This window comes from Myotis davidii, unplaced genomic scaffold (assembly GCF_000327345.1).
Source record: "Myotis davidii unplaced genomic scaffold, ASM32734v1 scaffold54, whole genome shotgun sequence".
Classification (NCBI taxonomy): domain Eukaryota; kingdom Metazoa; phylum Chordata; class Mammalia; order Chiroptera; family Vespertilionidae; genus Myotis; species Myotis davidii.
The window spans coordinates 3,877,050-3,890,101 of NW_006287915.1; the positions used below are offsets into that span (position 1 = coordinate 3,877,050).

Consider the following 13,052-nt stretch of genomic DNA (forward strand, 5'->3'; position numbering starts at 1 on the left):
TCTTAGGAAGTTCTTTGTGGCCTCAGTGGATGACCCTGACATGGCACCTTAGATTCTATTCCTGATGGTCATTTGAAATGCCTTTCTTAATCCCTAACTACTGATGTTACACTTTATATAACCTGTTGCCTCTGAAGATGACCATTGGATACATCCTCAGATGATTCCCTACCAGTTTGATCCCATTGCAGTCCACTGTTAGTCCGTGGGAAATGCTTCATATCGCTTGCCCTGACAAACTCTACAAATGCAGGTCAATCTAAACTCATCAGCACTCTCTGAGGTTTGTCAAACAGCAATCTGTCAATTTTTCACCACCTCCAGTTTTCCAAAGCAGGAGTCGGACCCCAGTCTCACATCTGCCTTAATTTTTTCCACATGAAAGTCAGACATTAGCCCTCTATGGCTTCCAACTGTATGAAACACATATGAAGTTCTACGCTGTCTCAATGAAGTCTTCCCCGGCTGGCTCTGGGGAGGGGAGACAGATCACCCTTTCCCAAAGGTGCTGGAAGGGGGTCTCACCACAGGGCCGTAGCCCTGGATAAAGACATCTTTTTGGCAATTCATTCCCCCAAATCCTGTCTGACATTTTGAGGCCTTGCTTTGGATAAAGGGTGAAGCAACTTACCAATCATTCTCTGTAAATACTGCATGAAAAAGAAACTGTTCTACTCTTACCTGGCATCCCCCAGCAATGGTTTGGACACCTCAGTAGAAAATGGGACATTCAGTACAGCTTGATAGCATTTTTAATAATCACAAACAAATTACAAAAATTTGTTTTTAAACTTTTAATCCACACTTAGCCAAACTGTGCAATGCTAATGGTGAGAAGCCTGGTAACTATTTACACAAAAAGTAAAATTTATTTAATAAAATTTATGAGTCAAATAAAACTACATGACATAGTCCAATGTAATAAATTGTTGAAATGTTATAATTGTTAGTTGACAAAAATATTCAAATTCTAGTAGAAAAATAATAAAAGCAATTAATACATATCTGACAAAAAGGGGAAAGGGAGAACTTTAAAGCTTTCTAAAAGAGCAAAATCAATTCAATAACACTTAAGAAAAGGGCATATTTTAAAGTTTTCATCGGGAGAAGAAAAACTTACCTTCACCAAAATGTGTACCTCCATTCATTTTTTTACTAAGACAACTACCACCTACCATAAAAACCCTATTCCTTCAAAAAGCCGTGTGCCTTTTACGAGAGGAGAAGCCTGAATATTGTGTCCCCTGCTCAGAAGCAATGATGCTGCAAGTCGAGAGATCTTTGCTGGACGGACTTCCACGGAGAGTCTCAGTGGAAACAATAATCTGTCGGCATTGTATACACCACCATTCAGTGCCCTGGAAAGCCCTAATGCTCACAAACCAAAAGTTCTACTTGAATGAAAGTAATCTATATGAGGAAAGGCAATCCTTGCAGAATCAGCTTTGTCACAGCACATTCCTTTAATCCTTAGCAGTGTGAGCTCTGTCAACACAGTATTTAAAATAATATAACACATTATTTTATACAGAAGCCCTCAGAGTCCTGCATCCTTGAATGCTTTCTCATAAGGCAGCAGAGTTACTTCCTGAAGCTTCTTTGCCTTTTTTTTCTTTCTTTTCTTTTTTAAGCATAAGAGAAGCAGAAGTCCTATGGGCCAGTGAGCAAAGAAATGTTTGAATATTGAGAGGTGTTAATGAGACAGAGCTATTTCAGTTGGCAAGCCCCACAAAACCAAGGTTTGTGCAAAGGAAATAATGATATGAATTAAAAAACAGGGACACTGACCATTTTTTGATGCTTACACCTCATAAGATTGTCCTCAGTCACAGTTCCATGTATGCAAGGTTGCCAACTTGCTTGAAATATAATCCCCATTCAAATGTTATATTTTCCTTTGCACTGACCTAGCATCCATCCTTTCAGAAATATCACAATGATTTTGTGTGAGGCTTTAAATTGATCTACAAAAACAATCTCTTTTAAGTTAGCCAAATGGTTTTGTTTATATGGTTTGTTTTTCATTTTCCCTTCTGTAGTTCAAACACTTGGAGAACAGATGTGCATAGAGAAAAAATAAAATAATAGAGGATTTCAATGAATATTATATATCAGTTTTCCCAATCAGGTAAGTGATGCCTTTGGGGAAAAGCATAATTAGGAATTAACCAAGTATTAGAAATGAGAGCTACCAAAATACAAGCAAACTAAATTTAATCTAACTAAACCCTCCAGCACAGTGGTTCTCAACCTTCCTAATGCCGCGACCCTTTAATACAATTCCTCATGTTGTGGTGACCCCCAACCATAAAATTATTTTCGTTGCTACTTCATAACTGTAATGTTGCTACTGTTATGAATCATAATGTAAATATCTGATATGCAGGATGTATTTTCATTGTTACAAATTGAACATAATTAAAGCATAGTGATTAATCACAAAAACAATATGTAATTATATATGTGTTTTCCGATGGTCTTAGGCGACCCCTGTGAAAGGGTCGTTTGACCCCACAGGTTGAGAACCGCTGTTCTAGCACATGCCTTAAACTTAGTGGCTATTCAATAAATGCTCATTAAAATCATACTGTAAATATTTTTTTTAATTGGATTTGTCTCCTTCATTGTAATCTCCTTGAAGAATTTATCATAGCTAATAAAAATTAATGGCTACCATTAATTAAGAAGTTACTATACAGTGGGCATGGGTCTATGCGTTTTACATGTACATGCTATTGTTATTCTTATTTTATAGACAAGGAGACAGAGGCACTGACAGGATAAATTGCCCACAGTCACATATCTGGGAAATGGCAGAGCTAAGACTTAAACCAGATAGTCTAGCTGATAGGTAGTACAACAAACTTAGTATTGATACCATAGAAACATATACACACACATTTGTGTGAATTCTGCTTGGCTGTAGATCACACAGATGTCAAGTCTGAGTCAACTTGATCTCCCTACCATTTCCCTTCCCACCCCTCATCAAAATCAGAAATGCCTACTAAAGGCTCCTTCAGCTAGGACCTGCCTCCTTCTCTCCACCCAGCCCCATGATATGTTCTAGTGACTGTGGCTTCTGGCCTGTTAGGTTCTCTTTTCTCACTGTCTTCTTCAAACAGAAGTCTGATTGGACTTCCTCGCTGGGTTTCAACGCCGGCTTCATCCCGGAATCTGGTTAATCTCTGTTATGCAACTCTGCCATCTTGGATGTGGCCTTCCTACCCCAACGGAATCCTCTCGGGGTCCTTATTGTGGAATCAATCTTTCCTTGAAGAAAAGTCTGAATATTTAGAATCTGTCAAATTTGGGATTGAATCCCAGTGATCCTGGGGAAGTTTTTAATCTCTCTGAGTTTCCATTTTCAATCGTGTTCTCATTGGAAATGTGGAAGTTATTAGGAACTGTCTCACCAGGTTGCTGTGAGAATGAAATAAAACACTATGTTTAAAGCACCTAAAACAGTGCTTGTGACACAGCAAACAATACAAAGGTGCATGGAATAAAAAAGTTCAGGATAGTTCAGTTGGCTTTTATTAGTTGGTCTACCTGAATGCCCCTCCTCTTCTCCACTTCCCTTCCTTCTTCAAAATTCAGTCAATCACCACCTCCTCTAGGAAGTGCCCCTGCTGTGTGGGCTCACAACCATCCAACAAACTGTATCTTGGCCTTTGCCACATTTTGTATCATATGTTTCTCTGACTATATCACTAGATTTTCAGCTTCCTAATAGAGTCGTGTGTGTGTGCGTGTGTGTGTGTGTGCGCATGTGCAAGCATGAAGTGTGGTTTGGAGTGATTATATACTACTTCCCTTTTCTCCCCCATTAGTGGCACCAGCTTCTACTGGAATTAACTGAACTGAATACATGAACCACCCAATGAGAAGGTGGCAACTGACTAAATAGGTCGTATGAAAGAGAAGGCGATTAGTGAGGAAGGAATCTTCAGCCTACAACTGCTTCTCAGCTCCAAAGGCGGAGTGAAGGCACCACCGAATCAGGCAGTCACCCAGTGTGGACTAATTATCTTTGACCTTAGTAAATAAACAATAAAAAGGTGCCCTGCTGAAAATAAATCATGGGTATGTTTCATAAGAAACAGCACTGTCAAAACTGGAATGGGATATTGTTATGGGTACCACTGTGTCCCCCAAAATATGAAGAAGTCCTAACCCCCAGTATGTATGAATGTGTCTTTATTTGGAAATAGGTTCTTTGCAGATAATCAACTTAAGATGAAATTATTAGGGGAGCCCTAAAACAAGGTGACTGGTGTCCTACGGAAAACATAAAATTTGTACCCAGAGACAGACCCACGCAGAAGAAAAATAGGCTCATGTGGAGAATGCCACGTGGAAATAAAGGCAAAGCTGGTGTAGCCCAGGGGTGAGCAGCGACCTATGAACCAGGAGGTCACGGTTCAATTCCCATTCAAGACACATGACCAGGTTGCAGGCTTGATCCCCAGTAAGAAGTGTGCAGGAGGCAGCTGATCAATGATTCTCTCTCATAATTGATGTTTCTCTCTGTCTCTCTCTCTCCCTTCCTTTCTGAAATCAAATACAGGCAGAGATCAAGGTAACTCTCTACAAGCCAAGGACACCAAATCTTGCCAGCAAACCACCTGAAGCTAATAAAGAGGTAAAGAGGCATGGAACAGATTCTCCCTCACTGCCCTAAAAAGGCACCAAACCCTGGACTTGTAGCCTCCAGACCCATGAGACAAGGTACCAATTTGTGATACTTTGTTACAGTAGATCTAGCAAACTAATACAAATTTATTGTAGAAACATTAGGAAAATCTCAAAAAAAAATAACAGAATTCAGTCAATAACATCAATAAATATAATCATTTTAACCAAAATACTGAAACGCAGAAAAAACTATTACTCATCCCAGGCCAACAATTCCATTTAGCAGCTGTATCACCCACATCTGGAAAGGCCCGCACTCTCCAGCCCAGCCTTTACTATCCCCTTTCCAAATGCCTGGGTCCATTCTTGCTCATCTATTTCTACTCTTCCCACTGAACTTCAGGAACCTGTTGTTACGTTTCTTTTAAGATAGCATAGTAAATGGTTCAAGTAGATTTTTTTTATTGTCTGAAGTTTTACATGTGTCTTCTTTTTCCCCAATTGGCCCCCTCCCTTCAGCCATTCCCATCCCAGGCAAGCTCCCACCGCCCCAGTGTCTGTGTCCATTGGTTTTGCTAATATTCATGAATACAAGTACTTTGGTTGCTCTCTAACCGCCACCCCCACCCCCGCCACTCTCCTACCATTTGTCTCTGGATCTAGTAGATTTTTAAGTGGCATAGAAGATAAAATTCAAAAATTACTTATTAATGACATTCCTATGTTATTTTATAAAATGTGTTGTTAATGTGAACTTGATCACTTTCCTTAAACTGTCACTTGCCAGAGGAAAGGAAAATCTCAGCTTCTGTGTTTTTCTAAAGGTCACCTGCAGATGCTGGGGCACCCTGCTTGGGCACAAACCCCGATTTTTCCTCTTGCCCCAAATGGGACTAAATGGGTTCTGGTACCAATTTCAGTGGAGGATGGCAGGTTCCTTATGCCAACGAGCAATTCTCCAGGATATTCTATACTCTCTACCTGGGTATTCTGTACTCTCTACCATCATATTGCACAGGTTAGGGTGTGGTTAAGACTCCTTCCCCCTCTGCTGGCTATGTTCCAACAACTCCCTCTTAGGTTCCATTAATTAGCTAGAGCAGTTCACAGAACTCAGAGAAACAGTTTACTTACTAGATCACAGGTTTATTATAAAAAGATATATAACCCAGGAACAGCCAGATGAAAGAGATTTGCTCACAGGGCAAGGAAAAGGGCATAGATCTTCCATGTCCTTCCCCAAATCTCCATGAGTTCACCAACTTGGAAGCTTTCTGAACCCTGGCCTTCTAGGTTTTATGGAAGTTTCATTACATAGGCATGATTGATAAAGGCATTGGCCACTGGCGATGCATTCAGCGTCCAGCCCTTCTCCCCTCTCCCTGTCCAGGAGGTTGAGGGGTGTGACTGTAAGTCCCAAGCCTCTAATCACTTGGTTGGTTCTCTTGGCAAACAGCCCCCATCCTTAGGTACTTTTGAAAGTCACTTCACTGACACATGAAATACACCTTCATAGCTCTCCACACTTAGGAAATTGCAAGAATTTTGGAGCTCTGTGCCAGAAACTGGGAGGAGGGCCAAATATATTTTTCTTGTTATAAATCACAGAATCACAGTGACCATAGCTACTAAACCTCTTTACAGCTCAGTTTTCTCTTCTGTAAAATGAAGATAATAGCAATACCATATAAGAATATCAGAAGTCAGTGAGATAATGGGTGTAAAATGCTTAGCAAATTCCTTGTATTCAGTAAAACCTCAGCAATGCTAGCTAGCACTGTTCTGTTGTTAGCATTAGGTATGGATTAATTTCCCAATGAGTCATTGGAAAAAATGATCACTGTCATGGAGATCTTTCTTAAAAAAAGAAAGAAAGAAAGAGAGAGAGAGAGAGAGAGAGCGAGAGAGAGAGAGAGAGAGAGCGAGAGAGAGAGAGAGAGAGAGCGAGAGAGAGAGAGAGAGAGAGCGAGAGAGAGAGAGAGAGAGAGCGAGAGAGAGAGAGAGAGAGAGCGAGAGAGAGAGAGAGAGAGAGGAAGGAAGGAAGGAAGGAAAGAAAGAAGGAAAGAAAGAAAGAAACCTCCCAAAGTAAAAAATCACTTTAAAACACCATTTAAAATCTAAATTAAAGAAGCTAAACTTTATTCTCTGATTGTTACACTTTTCCCTAATATACAGGGGTTGGCAAAAGTAGATTTACCATTGTGAGTATGCAAATATTATTTTTGTAATATTAATAAAGCTACTGTAATCATAACCTGCATATTTTTTTCCACACAAACAACTGTAAATCTACTTTTGCCCAACCCTGTATATGTCATTTATAAATGAAGTGAAACTAAACAGTAGGGCTTTGCACATTTTTAAAAGGTGAAAAAATGGATGACTAGGCCCCCCACTCAAAAATATTTTATTTTTAAAAATTGCTTAAGTATTCTCAGCAGAATATCTGAACTGCATAAAAATGCAATAATCTGAGAGAAATTATTTTAGTCCATTAATGTCATCCTTTACTAATTGAGAATTACCTTCTTCAAGCAAAGAAGTAATGCTCTAGATAAGAAGATAACAGAGCGCACTACTCTACATACAAAGTATTTCAGTTATCATAGCCTCCCCAATTAAAGCCTTTCTTTTTTTTTTCTCAAATCCAAATGGCATGCAATATACAGTGAAATCAAATATGTGACTTAATAAAATGTATGTAACCTACAATTTGGTCCTAATATGTTTTATTTTATGTTGTGTCTATAAGCTAGGGATGTGATTTGCTTACGTTACTTATAAGTATCCTATATAATAAAAGGGTAATATGCAAACTGTCCCCTCCACCGGGAGTTTGACCTGAGTTCGACCAGGGGGCATGGCCAGCCTGCCAACTGCCCAGGGCCCCTCCCCTTATCGGTCCCACCCCAGATCTGCCCCCCACACCCCAACCAGGGGCGGGGCCAGCTGACCAACCTCTAGCATCCCCTCCCCCTGGCCAGCCTGGCCTGATCAGCTCCGATCGATCAGGCAGGGCTGGCCGGACCCTACCTGTGCACAAATTCATACACCACGCCTCTAGTGTGATAATATATTGAAAGGCATCTCTGCCAGTATCTCTGCAAAATCCTCACTCTCCCAAGGTTGGGGATTGCATCTCCCTGGGCGCCTAGTTTCTACTGTGCATAACGAACACATTTACCCTGAGAGTTTTTGTCACTGTGTGAAATCTGGTTTTTGCTTACACCTCCATATTAAATAAATGTATGTGCAGCCTAACATGTATTTCTCCATTGCACAAAAGCATTACTCATACCAATAGCAGTTAATACTAATCTCTAGCTTTCTACATGGCTATGAAAACACTCTCAAGAAACAGAAAATGACTTCTATACTAATAAGCTTGATCACTGTGCAAAATATGTTCTGCTGCCATGTTCTATAAATGAATTTTCACTGTTTAAAAAGTAATTTATTACACAAAAACACATAGTTGCCTGATTGAACACAAGAATTTAATTATATACCTACTTCCACAGCTACTCAATCTATATTCAGTGAATAAGTCCCTTTTTTACTCAGAAGGCTTGATGCTAATCTGTTAATATCTTAGACACAGGGGTCAATGACAAATAATAAGATTCCCATTTATTAGATTAAAAAACTGAGGTCCAGAGATATTTTTTGCCCAAGAATAAACAGTGAGTTACTGGTTGAGTGGGAAATTAAGCCTGAAATCATTGCACTCCATTTCTCCCTTGGTGGCCTGTTATCTACATTTTAAAACAGACCACAGACAGTTGAGATTCAAAGGCAATAAAGGACCTAGAAATCTGTCAGTCATTTCTCATTGAAAGTTTACTCCTTTAAAAAAAGTCATCTGTATTTAAAGTAATAAGAATAACCACACTTTAATAAAGAATAAGGAGAAAATAACATTTTAAATTAAACTTGTGCAGGAGACGTGTAAAATCCAGTGAAAGGAAAATATGAACTTTCTGCACACAAACTTTAGCTTTTGCCAAGAACTACATAGTATTCTTCATGATTAAGAGACCATTTTTGGTAAGAAATGTAACCCACAACATTGACATTCATGTTCTTATGTGAATAAGGAAATAAATAAATCACCTTATTTCCTATATGTTTTAAGCAGCACAGAAATGGTTTATAATGATTATTCAATAGACAAAAAGATATCAGGTTTTGCATCAGATCATTCCAGTAAGTGGAAACTGACCCACTTGCTGGATAAAATGGTGTGGTGTTTGTTTGTTTTTAAGTAAGAATTAGGTATTCTTCTCCTGAAAAACAGTTTCATAACCTAATTTTAGAGGATTCTCCTAAGTCACTGTGTGGAGATTTTTCCAACACTGGCCTTCAGGTACGACTTGAAGTTTAATTTTTCTATTAATTTGGAGACGCTTCAAGCTTGGACTAGTAAAACTGTTTCCATTAACATTAAGCATGTAATACTTCAATGTACACCTCCCGAAGAAAGAGTATCGTGAGAGATACCCTGCCAGTCCCTCACCCTCTTTAATGAGAAGTTCTGCTTGTATTTTTTAGCATATAGGAGCTCAAAATTAGATTTTATTTTTTAAAAATTGGGTTCTGCTGAGTTAAAACAATTGAAAAGTCCAGGCTTACAGAAAAGAAATAGTGAACTATTGGTATTTCAATAATCCACTCATTCAATACATATTTACTAAGCACCTATTCTATGTCAGCACTGAAAAACCATACATGGTTATCAAGATAAAATTCTTTCCTTCATGAAACTTCCAATTGAATAAGTAGACACTATAATATAATTGGCAAAATAAGTAATACAACGTGGCATATAGGTGCTATAGAGGAAAAACAAAGAAGGACAAAGATATGGGGTCTAATGGGTATTTACTTTTGATAAGCCCATCAGGGAATGTCTGTCTCTGATTTAGTCATATTCCTGAAACACTAGAGAGTGAAACGTATTTCAGGCCAAGGGAATAATAATTTAAAGTTTCTGAGGGTGGAATGGAATTTAGAATCTGCCAGGAGAAATGGCCATGAAAATGTATAGAATTAATGGATTGAGGATCCCAGCAGCAGAAGAAGAATTATTGGAGCAAAAGTGGAAGGACAAGGCTGTGAAGATTGGATGCTGCCATCAAGGACTGGAATGTTTGAAATGATGACTGTAAATGACAGCCTTCAGGTTATGATCATGGACTGTATGTAGATAATGAAAAAACGTTAAAAATTTTTTATTGATTTTAGAGAAAGAAAGTAAGGGAGAGAGAGAGAGATTTATTCTACTTTTTTATGCATGCATTGGTTGATTCTTATATGAGTACTGACTAGAGATTGAACCGGCAAGCTTGGTGTATTGAGATGATGCTCTAACCATCTGAGCTGCCTGACCAGGGTCTTAAAAAAAAACTTTTGCCGAAACCGGTTTGGCTCAGTGGAGAGAGCGTCGGCCTGCGGACTGAAAGGTCCCAGGTTCGATTCCGGTCAAGGGCATGTACCTGGGTTGCGGGCACATCTCCAGTGGGGAATGTGCAGGAGGCAGCTGATCGATGTTCCTCTCTCATCGATGTTTCTAACTCTCTATACCTCTCCCTTCCTCTCTGTAAAAAATCAATAAAATATATTTTAAAAAAAAAACTTTTGAATTAGGCAAGTGCACTTAAATCTCAGATCAATATATCTAATAATAATAAATATTATTTTTATTTACACAATCCCTCTTCTCAAAGAACTGAGTTCACCAAGCGTCATGCGTAGGTCTTGCAGCCCATGATTTGGAACTTGGACCACAGAAAGGTGGCCCTCACATTGCGATAGATTTTCCTGAGGATGGGGCAGAGCGGGGAAGGGGAGTTCATAAGCAAATAGTCAGTCTCAGAGAACACACATCATGCTTCAGAATCTGTCACATTTTTACATCGACAAATAGTAAAATTGAGGATCTGTTCTGACAGTGTCAGATTTTGTATATCTGTTGTCAAACATGTCAGTCACTGAAGATACGAGATGAAAAAAACTACAAATAAATGATCACAAAAAAAGGAAACACGCTGATCCTCATTCTTGGATGGAGGCTGATTTATTTTGATTGATATAATGCTGTGTTGTAGTTGACATGTTATTTTATACTGAGCTTAGAGAGTAAATCTTAGATGTGAAGGGTGTTGTGTCACAAGTACCACAAAGGTGTTACTACAAATTTCATGAAAGCATTAAAGGTTACTATTAATAAGTCCTCTTTTCTTCAAAAAATATAATGGAATCAGAGTTTATATATCAATACAGTCCCCATGTATTTGCTTTCTGCAGTGCTTTACTGGGAGAGAATGAATGGTTTGGAATTACAATTAGTAATTCACCTGATTCAGATGAGCATGCTCAGGTATACAGTTACCATTTGTGCACTGAGGGTGGCGAAATTTAAGAACTACTAGTTTAGACAATTAATTGCATAGGAGACATCAAGATGAACTATTTTCAGGCCTACCGTCATGTGCTTAATTTAAATTTGCTCATAGTCACCAACGCCTAATAAATACATTCTGAACTCTCAAACTCTAAACATTGAGCTCTCAAATTCTAAACCTGTTGCCTAGGAAACAGGTAGATCCTGAAGATACTACTTTAACAGGATGTAAGGGAAATCCACAGGGCAGCATGTATGCATATCATGACTTTTATGCCTCTCATTTCCCAGCACAACTCTTACTTTTTTAAGCGTAAAAAACTGCTTAAGAAAAATAATGTAAAAGAAGGAAGGTCATAATTAGATTTGACTGACTGTGGGCCTTCCTTAATAGACAGTCAAGCCTGTTCAAGTCCACACCCCCACAATCCCAAGGCATCTCTCAGCTTGAGTCTTTGCCACAGTTACATGTGTACATTCCCTAATTGAATTCCAATTCTCACTCCCAAACTCTTCCATTCTGCCTTTTAGAACTCCCTATGTGACAACAAATTCTGCTATGTCCTTAATGTTTTATTCTGAATGTTTTGTTTACATTTTAGCTCTAACTAAAACTTGGCTATATCTTGAAAGACACTTCTATGCCTGTGGCTCTCTCAAGTGGGGGTGATTTTTCTCTCATACGCCACAACATACAAGCTTGAAAGTGCCATCCTTGTTGCTTAAAGCCACTTATTGGTTGAGTAGCCTTTCTACCAACTTCCTAAAAATCCCAGCTGCCTGAATAGATGTGAGTGAATTATACAGCCTACTTCCTTGCCTTGGCGGAATTCATCTGCTGTTGCCTCCCATTTCATTAAATGATGTCTCATCGATGATCCTGAAACATGAATGTCCTTTGTAACAATGTTCTCTCATCCTTCTTGGTGATTTCAATGTCCACACTGATCATCCCCTACAACCCCAAGAGGTCTTGATCTCCTTATTCTAGTGACATTTTCCATTGTCCGCACCCAGTCCATGATCTGATCATACCCTGGAAATTATCATTTTCAATTACTGCCCCGCCAAGAAATGCCTTCATTTCAAGCTTTCCACGCCCTGATGGCAGCATTCTATCTTCACAGTCTTGTTCTTGCTCCTCTTCTGCTCCACGATACCCATCAACTCTATACATTTTCACAACCATTCCTCCTCTCGTATTATCCTAGCTCCTGTTTCACCCAGGTTAGAAGATGTGGTGCATCACTGTAATCATTTAACAATTCCCTTGCTACTATCTTCAACTCCTTTTCTCTCCATCGCTCTGTCCTGGTAAAATGTAACCTGCTTATACCTCACTCTGTCTGTCCTCTGCCGGTCTTGACTTGATCATGGTATTCATTTTAAGTGTCTGGCCACACAATGAAGTAAGTCCCTATACTGTGCAGTAATCATACTATATATCTGTTATAATTTTTTCTCACACCCTCCCAGATAATTATCTCACTATCTCACATCTTCTTTCTCCTCAAATCTCCAGCAAACCACCTCCCTCCTTAATCACAGCCATACCCTTGACCAGAAAGTCAAAGTTTCCAGACATTCATTTTGGGTGTATATGAAATAAATTATATGAGTATTCTATATAATAGTTTTTGTATGAATATATAAGATACCTACTCTGGCCAGTGTTTCTCAGTAGTTAGAGCATCTGTCTACACACTGGAGGGTTGAGGGTTTGATTCCAGATCAAGGGCAAGTACCTGGAACATGGGGGGGAGGGTGTGTCTGGACAGCCCACCCAATTGGGGCCCATCAGGGGTGGGGCCAGCTGAGAGGAGGGACTGCGGGCAGTCAGCTGGCCAGCCCTGCCCCAAATCGGGATGTTGGGGACCAATCAGGCCCAGATCAGGCTGGTTGGCTGCTGCAGTGCGGCATGTGTGGGAGGCAAGCAATCAATATGACTCTCTCACATTGATCTTTCTCTCTCTTTGCGCCCCCTTCCACTCTCTAAAAATCAATGGGAAAA

The 13,052-nt window shown here is 39.4% G+C and overlaps 1 protein-coding gene and 1 long non-coding RNA gene across 2 annotated transcripts in view; one reads left to right on the forward strand and one right to left on the reverse strand.

Moving 5' to 3' along the window:
- The window catches only part of LOC107182470, a 6,674-nt gene extending 2,354 nt beyond the window's left edge, over positions 1–4,320 (forward strand). The window contains exons 2-3 of the long non-coding RNA XR_001513186.1: positions 3,911–3,913; positions 4,310–4,320. This is a non-coding gene — a long non-coding RNA (uncharacterized LOC107182470). The remainder of the gene's footprint in view (positions 1–3,910; positions 3,914–4,309) is intronic.
- TRHDE (thyrotropin releasing hormone degrading enzyme) overlaps positions 1–13,052 on the reverse strand; it is a gene marked incomplete at its 5' end in the record, with an annotated part of 386,911 nt that overhangs the window by 255,048 nt on the left and 118,811 nt on the right. The gene's annotated exons all lie outside the window — the stretch shown is intronic.